This window comes from Lactuca virosa, chromosome 2 (assembly GCF_052849685.1).
Source record: "Lactuca virosa cultivar CGN04683 chromosome 2, Lactuca_virosa_CGN04683_v6, whole genome shotgun sequence".
Lineage (NCBI taxonomy): Eukaryota > Viridiplantae > Streptophyta > Magnoliopsida > Asterales > Asteraceae > Lactuca > Lactuca virosa.
This window is the reverse complement of record NC_136427.1, coordinates 225,778,159-225,788,341: the sequence shown is the minus strand read 5'-3', so window position 1 is coordinate 225,788,341 and position 10,183 is coordinate 225,778,159. Positions and strand designations below refer to the sequence as shown.

The 10,183-nt window shown below is 35.1% G+C and overlaps 1 pseudogene; it reads left to right on the top strand.

The window, feature by feature from the left end:
- The first annotated feature begins 5,548 nt into the window (after window positions 1-5,548).
- LOC145160314 (transcription factor MYB44 pseudogene) lies at window positions 5,549-6,995 on the top strand (annotated as a pseudogene).
- Window positions 6,996-10,183: the final 3,188 nt, after the last annotated feature.

The following is a 10,183-nucleotide window of genomic DNA, read 5'->3' as shown; positions in this document are numbered from 1 at the left end:
CTAGTCTTGCAAAACTAGAGAAAACCCCCTTTTATTACTTGTTTTTATTTAGGTAATTCTAGTATTTAATTTAATTGTTATCGTTCCCCGTGTTGGATACCCTACTTGCTTTAACTATATTGCTAATCGATAGGTACACTGCCTTTCGTGTGTTTATTTTTGTGTCTAAGTTAGTAGGATTAAAACTAGTACTATTTCACACACATCAAGGCTTTTTTTACATATTTCTTGTTTGGTTGTGGTTCTAGAGTAGGATCACCTGTCCGGGTGTGTATCTCACTTTTGTTTATATACAGTCATGCATTTCTTGGAGTATTGCTATTTAATATGTTGTTCTGCTGTAGGGAACTGCTAGATCTGTATTCTGGTACCGAGTATGTTGCTATGCTGTAGGGATTTGTTAGATCTGTATTCTGGTATCGAGTATGTTGCATTGTTGTAGTGATATGTTAGATCGGTATCCTGTTATATAGGATGGTGCTATGTTGTGGTGCACTGTTGGATCTGCATGTTATCTGTGTTTACTGGTTATCATCTAGTGGAGTGCCCTAGGGACTGTATATAGTCATGTAGGATAGCATGAGAACTATTGATCTAGGCTTTATTGCATGTTCCTTGTTTGGTTGTGGCTCTAAAGTGGGATCATCTGTTCGGGTGGCAATCTCACCTCTGGGTACTTATGGTTACAAATTTCATGGAGGTTAGTTGGTAACGGGACTGTGTGTTGTGAGAGGACTAGTAGGTGGTAGTGAGCTATATTATTGTTGTTTGTCTGTATTATGTGCTTACTTGATCCTTGTTTGTTTATATGTCGACATATGGTTATGGTGGGTTAAGGCGATCCTGCTTTGTGTTGTAGGCAAAGATACCTGGTGCGGGCCGGTTGTAAGCCGTAGGCACGGAGGCTCTGGAAGAGCGGTTGGGTTGAGGCGGTAGGCCAACAAACCCTGAGTATTCCAACCCGATGGCTGAGTGGACCCGATGCATGCTTGTATGTTTATCGTATGGGTATTTTGGGGGAAACTCACTAAGCTTTATGCTTACCCAATTGTTTATGGTTTCAGGTATCGTCGGTGATAATTGGAAGGAAAAGGCGGGATAGTACACACTCATCAGCAACAATGGGGATTTCGCGTTCATCATAAAACTCTGATTTCATTAGATGTAATTGAGAATAAATGGTTTTCTTAAAATGGTTTTTATAATTGAGGAGTTTAACTTTAAATAAAATGAAATTTTTTGGCCGTGATAAACGAGACGTTACATATTTTTTCCCTTTTACCATAATATGAAAGGTGATATTGTCAGTCCTTGATGATTTGATGATGATATTCATGTGTTAGGCCTAGCTCAAACTTAATTGATGTATTCGATTAGTAGTCTGATTTGATCATCATAAATCGGAAATCGAGAAACATATTGATGGACTGTTAGGTAGATTCACAATCAATGATTCAGTCAACCATGATATGTTGAAAGAAACAAAGAAATAATGGATTACTTATCTAAGGGCCAATTCTTAATAAGATCAGAGTTTGGCAATTATTGTGGAAGACACGCTTTGTTGATTATTTGAAGTCTATCTGACCAATAGTAGTTGATGAATTGTCCAAATGAGAGATGGTTGGAAATATGTATCTAATATCATAACTAATAGGTGTAACTTTGGGAAGAATAACAAAGTTCCTTTTGGGTTGCCCTCAAGAGAAAAAATAGCTAGAAATGGTTTTAGGAGATTGAGAAAATAGTTTATTAATTTATTACACGTTAATAAATTTATTAAAAACTAGTTAAAGTTAATTAGAATTAATTTAGGATTAATTGGAACTAATTTAAAGATACATGGGTTGAATGGTATTTGTTTAATAGTTGAGAAACAAGAACATTCTGGATAGTCCATGTGGTGGACAGTTTTGAGGAGGTTCCAGAAACCTTCTAGAATCAATCCAAGTAACATATACGGATATGATTTAAATCTAGATTAAACATCTATGTTTAATTGATTCAAATCAGGGTTATCATGTTACCACCATAACTATATAAATGGGCCTTGGATGCTCATATTTTTGGCTTTAACACACCTCCTGGGAGGCTATAAAATCTGATTTTCACCTCTCTCATATCTCACTCCTTTTGTTTCTAGGGTTCTTGACTTTTGGGTGTAAACCATTAGAGTTACTTTACTTTGAGTACTAGTCTTTACAAGGGAAACAAAAGATCAAAGGAATCTATCTTCAAGAAGACAACTCGATTTTGTCATGGGTTAGTGTTTTAATCCTTTCTCATTTAGCTTGTTAGGTTAGTTTTAAAGGTATGTTGCTATAATAGTAAAACTTAGATTCTAGGATGCATGTACACTTAGGATGATTTTTGAATGTTTTTGCCACCTTAATCTAGTGTATAGTTGCATAGAAAACCCACCATGGTTCATCTTTAGTAGAGGAGGTGTGGTGGTTTGATGGTGGGTCTGTTTGTGATGATTAGGGTAATACCGAAGAACGATTTTTTCATTAATGGTGGTGTTCATAAAAGACTATGTTAACTCTTTTGTACTATGTTTCAATCAAAACCCACCCATAAAAGATTCAAGAAGATAACTTGTTTGATGCCCATGACTACGTGCAACTGCAATGGAAGAGAGAGGGGTGAAGAAAGGGGGAGTGGGTCGAGTTGTCATCGTTGATGTTGGAGGTAGGAAGTAGGCGACGAGATATCGTCGGTGGTTTGGGACCAAGCGACTGGATTTATTGGATCGTGAGAGGAAGACATGTTGCTGCAAGAGATGGTGGTCGGTGGGAGGCTAGGGCGGAGAGACTACTCTTCTAGGGAAAGAGAACTGGGGAGGTGAAGGAGGAGGGGGTTATATATTCTTTTTTTAAATAGTTTTTAAAAATGTAAAATAAAATTAAAAGGGTAAAATAATCGTTTTATATGGATGAAAGACCAACCACGATAAAAATTGAAAGCACAATGACCTTCTTTTTGGACAAAAAAAGTTAGGGATCGAAACCCAGATTTTGGAAAACCACATAAACCATGGATGAAGTTTAGTATTGAAAAAAAAAGTATTCAAACAAAACCTCCAAAAATATAAACAAACAAAAATAAAATAAAAATTAAACTATATATTCGAGCAAAACATCAAAAGAAAATAAATTATAAAAAAGAGTAATAAATAAAACAAAAACAGTAATAAATAATAGATAAAATTACATAAATAGATATTAGACAAAACTTCAAAAATGGTCCCTATGGTTTCCGAAAATCTGAAATTTAGTCCTTAATTTACAAAAAAATCACGGATTGTCCCTGTGGTTTCAAAACTTTTAACATATGGTCCTTTTCGCTAACTCCGTTAGCTTTTGGCCGTTAAGTAAAGAGCATTTCTGTCTTTTCACTACCACAAGGACCATTTATGAAGTTTTTCCTTATTTAAAAATAATAATAATAATAATAATAATTTAATATTAAAGGTCCCCCCCCCCATACACACACTCTCTCTCTCTCTCTCTCTCTCCATGTGCAGTTGTGCACTAGATATTTTTCTTTGGGATGCCCAAAAATCTTCCTATATTACAGCAAACTCAAGCATGAAGCTTTATGTAACTTCAGACCCTACAACTGCCCATACGCTGGATCTGAATGTTCAGTCACCGGAGACATTCTTTTTCTGGTTACCCATCTCAGTGATGACCACAAAGTCGACATGCACACATGCTATACTTTTAACCACCGTTATGTCAAATCCAACCCCTCGTGAAGTTGAGAACGCTATTTGGATGCTAACAGTGAGTTCCCTTCACTTTTCCCCTGATTTCTGATTTCCGATTTTAGGGTTTTTTCCTTTTTCTTTATCGGGGTAATGTTTTATGTTTGGCAGGTGTTCCATTGTTTTGGGCAGTACTTCTGTCTTCACTTTGAGGCGTTTCAGCTAGGGATGGCACCTGTTTACATGGCGTTTCTTCGATTCATGGGGAATGAAGCAGATGCAAGGAATTACAGCTACAATTTAGAGGTCGGAGCCAACGGAAGGAAGCTGATTTGGGAAGGAACACTGAGGAGTATCAGAGATAGCCATAGGAAGGTAAGAGATAGTAATGATGGGTTGATTATACAAAGAAGAGAGAATGAGGCTGATGATTGCTATAGGTTTCAGACATTAGGGGTATAACCCCACTTGATTGGGCGCCTGGGTGGTTATCGTTCATTCATAGAGGTGTGCGGTTTGTCGATTTTGTATCACAAGTGTGGGTGGTCAGTCGGAGATGATATGGTGACCCTAGGAGGAACTGCCAACAGGTGAGCAGTACACATCAATGTCGACTACTGCCATGGTATCCTTCATTTTCCAGAATTTGGTTGTAAACTGTGAATCTGAAATTAATCTTTCTTATGTTATCGATCGGAATTACTATCTCGTTATCATCAATCTGAAATTCATTTTGAGAAAAAATTTATTTTGAGAAAAAAATTTGGAACGACATGATACTTTGATACCCTGTGTTTGATCTGAAGTTCTTGTTTGTGTTTAATGGGTTGAATCGAAGAGACCATGTAGTATATTGAATCGATGATGTTTTGAAATATGGTAATGAATTTGCAGGTCAAGGAATAATAAGTTGACTTTGTAAGAGAGAGAGAGAGAGAGAGAGAGAGAGAGAGAGAGAGAGAGAGAGAGAGAGAGGACCATTATATATTAAAATAATTATTTTTAGTTTTCTTAACGGTAGAAAGCTGACGGAGTTAAGCGGAAGGACTACACATTAAAAGTTTTGAAACCACAGGGACGATCCATGGGGTTTTTGTAAATTAGGGACCAAACTTTAGATTTTGCGAAACCACATGGACCATTTTTGATGTTTTGTCTAGATATTATAACACAAACAAATTACATAAATGGTCCTTATGATGGTAATATATCATTTAACATAGAAGTTAACTAATTAGTGAACATTCATGTCCATTTTAAACATTAATTAGTGAAATGACTTCAATATCTAAAATTCCTAAAAAAACATTAATCAGTATATTTTTGCTAATTAGGACCAATGATGTAATTTTGTCTCCTTTTTATATGTAGCAAAGAGCAAAACACAACATAAACACAACACATAACCAATCGAAATTTAAACAAAAAATTAACGACCAAAGGCAAACAATCCAAATCTAAAGTGACCATTCGTATAATTTATTATACAAAAGATACAAAAGTGGTAAATAACATTTTTTTTAGAGGGAACTAGAGAAAACATAAAATATCTTGTATCCTAAAATTACAGAAAGACGACAAGAAAGTGTATGTCACGCACCGCTAGAGAGAGTAATGAAAAAGAGAGGTGAAAGAAAAGATTACGAAGATGAAAGTAAGTATGAGTGCAAGGCCATGATGTGACGCGTGTCCGTTAGCCAGCTGTATTCCAAAATTATACCAAATGCAACCGCTTGGCTCATCTCACAGTCGGTCACCCACTAGCATCACCCCCTTTCCTTCACACCGGTTCGACCGGTCAGTCCTAACCCCTTTTATACTCCTCAGTCCCATATAAAACCACCATCTCCCCACCTCCTCACCCCACTTTCTCTCTCTACAATTCTCTCCGATTTCAAATTCAAAGATCATAACTTTTCCATGAATTCTCACTGAAAATCAACAGATTTTGCATTTATTAAATTGGTTGTTATGGCGAACAATTCGAAGAAAGATATGGACCGAATCAAAGGTCCATGGAGCCCCGATGAAGATGAGTTGCTTCAGCAACTTGTCGAGAAGCATGGCCCGAGAAATTGGTCGCTTATCAGCAAATCTATTCCTGGTAGATCAGGGAAATCTTGTCGGCTGCGGTGGTGTAACCAGCTGTCTCCGCAGGTGGAACACCGTGCTTTTACTCCGGAGGAGGATGAGACGATCCTTCGGGCACATGCCCGGTTTGGTAACAAATGGGCTACGATTGCCCGGCTTTTATCCGGTCGAACCGATAACGCCATTAAAAACCACTGGAACTCGACTTTGAAACGGAAATGTTCGTCTATGACGAACGAAGAGTTTAATGACTTCGCGATTCAACAACCATCGTTGAAACGCTCTGTCAGTGCCGGCTCGGCGGTTGCCGTTTCGGGTCTTTTCTTCAACCCGGGTAGCCCAACGGGATCCGATATCAGCGATTCAAGTCCGCCGGCGATGTCGTTCCGCCCTGTTTCTCGGCCCTGCCCCATCGTTCCACCGCAGATCGAAATTCCAACATCGTCGTCCCCGCGTTCACCACCTCTACCGCCAGCGAACGACCCTCTAACGTCGTTGAGTCTTTCACTTCCCGGGGTCGAAACGAGCGATACGCCAACGGCGATCCCGATGCAGCTAATGCCGCCGTCTCCGACGGTTATAGCCCCGCCTCCATCCCCTGTTCCTATAACCGCGACGCCGTTGCAGCAGGTTCCCGGAAATCGTAATCAAGAAATAAACCTGAACAATGAAGCTGAGTTTATGTCGGCGATTCCATCTGCCATATCTTTGGCGATGCAGCAGCTTCAGGTGTCCCGTCCTCCGGCACCGGAGAAGTCCTCTGTGCCGTTGAGTGATGAGTTTTTGTCAGTGATGCAGGAAATGATAAGGAAAGAGGTGAGGAAGTACATGAGAGGTCTTGAGCAACCGGGAGGCGGAATGTTCAATGGCTTTAGGAGTGGAACTGTGGTGAACAGGACTGGTTAGGTTAGGGTAGCCGGAAACCATGGAAGGTGGAGGGATGAAAAAGGAAGAAACTTTCCTCCATTCTGTTAAAATTTTATAAATATTGGTTGTTCGTTAAAAAAGGAAAGAAAGAAATAAAATTGTGAAGAGTAGAGTTTTTGAGGGGGGAAAATGGAGGTTTAATGAAAAGATAAACATAAAAAGATGATAGTTGTTCGAAATTAGCGTCTTGTTTTTCTTTGACTTAGGATATAACTGTAATTTCAGTCACTTGAATCCAACTGAAATGCTTTGTCACCGAGACTCGAAACGACGAATTAATTGCTGGGATTTAATGAAAAAATAAAAGGGTAAATATCATAAAAAAACACTCCGTTTAAACCAAAATTCTAATTTGACACCGTGTTTTTTTTGTCTCAAATTTGACAATGTGTTTTCCAATTTGTTATAATTCTGACCACTTGACCGGTTAATCAATTTTGGTGATGTGACATGCTGACATGATATGCTGACGTGTCAAAATTGAATTTTTTTCCACAAAAAACACTAAGTTTTCACTTTTTTTCGATTTTGACACTAAGTTTAATTTTTCCTTTCAATTTTGACACTATGTTTTTGTTCCAAATCGAACATCATTTTTTCCAATTTTGTTCAATTTTGACAATTTTCTATTTGAAACCGTGTAAATATATTTTTTTATTACATTTTAAACCGTATAAATATATTTTTTTTGTTTAAAAACCACATTTTTATTTAAATACAAGGTGTTTTTTTTACATTCAAAGTATAATGTATAAATATGCATTAGTTATATTATGAGAATCAAACTAACCATAAGCTTCTAATAAGATGTGAAAAATTCAGGAGTTGCAAACTTGACATCCGAGTTTTAATCGACTACACGCCTCCAAACCTCCAAACTTATTTTAAAGTTGTGTATTTAATATAAAATACGTTTTTATATAACTAATACATATTTATACATAAAATTATGGTTTGAATGTAAAAAATAAAAAAAAAAAATAAAAAAAATAAAAAAAATAAAAAAAAAACTTGTATTTATACAAAACTATGGTTTTTAATTGAAATGGAAAATGGTCAAAATTGAACAAAAATTGATAAATGATGTTCGATTTGGTAAAAAAAATATAGTGTCAAAATTGAAAGAAAAAATTAAACTTAGTGTCAAAATCGAAAAAAAAAATGAAAACTTAGTGTTTTTTGTAGAAAAAAAATTTTAATTTTGACACGTCAGCATGCCACATCATCAAATGTGACACGTCATCATGCCACGTCAGCATGTAACCTGGTTAACCGGTCAAGTGGTCAGAATTGTAACAAATTGGAAAACACAGCGTCAAATTTGAGACAAAAAAAACACGGTGTCAAATTAGAATTTTGGTGTAAACGGAGTGTTTTTTTATGCTATTTACCCTTTTAATAACCATATCTATCGTTAATAAACTCTCAGTATCATGTTTAATGTTTAAACTTTAATATACAACATAAATATCTTTACAGAACTATTATAACATACTTTCATATCAAACTTATTGGTAATTAAGGAGGTTTGCGAGAAAACCAAAAACTAAAATTGCAAAATAGACCCGAAACCTTACCAAAAACCAAAAAATCTAAACATAAGTTTTGAATTTGAAAAGACCAAACCATCTTAGAAAACCAATATTTTCGTTTTTGTTTTTTGAAAAATCCAGTTTTATTTTGTTTCATATTTCAAGGAATTTACACACACACACACACACACACACACACACATATATATATATATATATATATATATATATATATATATATATATATATATATATATATATATATCACACTAGTGTCATTTTGCAAAATAAGAATAATTCATAAATTATTTTGCAAAATGTTAAATTTCACATTTTTCAAGTTATGTTTAAATTATTTAACATAATGTTGTATGGTTTGTGGGTTTTTGCAAAAAAAAAAAAAAAAACATAATTTGTTGTTTTTTGTGAGTGTTCGTCTTAATTATATGTTTGGTAAATGTGATAGTTATTTAAACCGACAGTCACTTGGTGATAGGACACCATCCATTTTTTTTGCGGAAATTTGATTTGCAAAAATTACACGTTTCGCAAAATAACTTTTATCTTGAAAGTATAATTTGTAAAAAGTTGAGTACTGTGCACATGTGTAAAATGTTATTTTAAACATTTTTTGAAGAAACATTTATGTTAAGTAAAACATTGTCTCTAACTAAGTGTAAAGTTTATGCATTCAAGAGATAAACAAAAAAGGAAAGAGAAAGGTACAGTATAAATTAAGCCGATAATATTTTTATTAATTTTGTAGTGGCATAATTATGTGAATAATCTAAAACCTTGGTTCGGTGTTATACGCAATAGTTTCAAAAGATAGTAAGTAGTTTTTACTTTTCTTTATTTGTTTTACAATGCATCAAACCCCAACATGGATACCCCAGATATGCTAGTGAAACACAAGAAGATGAGTTGAAAGAATAAGTGATTGATTAAACACAACCTTCGAAATTGCAGACAATAAGAAAGAAGTCAAATAAGATGGTATTGTTGAAATTAAAGAAAGATGCTACATGGGTCTAAGTCAAACCTTGTAAATGCTGTTGATTCAAATTAGTTTTAAATGATGTGTTGTGAATAGTAGACATGTTGTATTAGCCCCTTTTAGTCATTTTGATGATTTGATCCCCATTGTTTGGCCCTTTTAATTACTTTTTCTTTTCTTTTTGTAAAGTGGGTGTTGTAAACAATGTGGTTGGTAATATCACCAAAATAATGTGATCCAACTTGTGTTATGCAATTAAGTGTTTATAGGCTTATGTACTTTTATATTTCTACACATAACAGATTCAATTGTTTATATTTCTTTAGAATAGACTCAAGAAAAGTACAAATGTCACTTAACCAAATAAAACAGGCTGAATATATTAAGTTAAAAAGAAACATCACTGCATATGTACCTGTATGAAGTCATGTATCCATCAAGTCAAAAAGAAACAACACTTTACACTATACATTGGCTTGAAGAAAATCATAATGTTACAATCAAATAGAAGAATCCTCAAAAACAACTCCTACTTATAAACATCTTCATGTAACAAGGTATCAAAATCATGATGTGTCAAGATCCTAATGTCTCTTTCTGCGCTTATTATTCCCCTCACTATCACTACAAGAATCAGAATTAGAATCATGTGTTGACTTCTTCAAATACTCTCTCAAATTCTTTTCTTCTCATTTGCTCTTCATTCTTTTCTTCTGAAGACACATCATCAGAATGCTCTTCATCCTCAGATGAGGATTCATCGCGAAGAATGCTTCTCTTTAAATCTTCATATCACTTTTCATTCTCCAGGAAATTAGAATCCAGATTGAAAACATCTACAATGCACAAGAGATAGTGTTATACAGCCATATATTGAAAAACATGGAAAATATTTGAATCGTTATCTAGAAATCTTTATGTATCTAG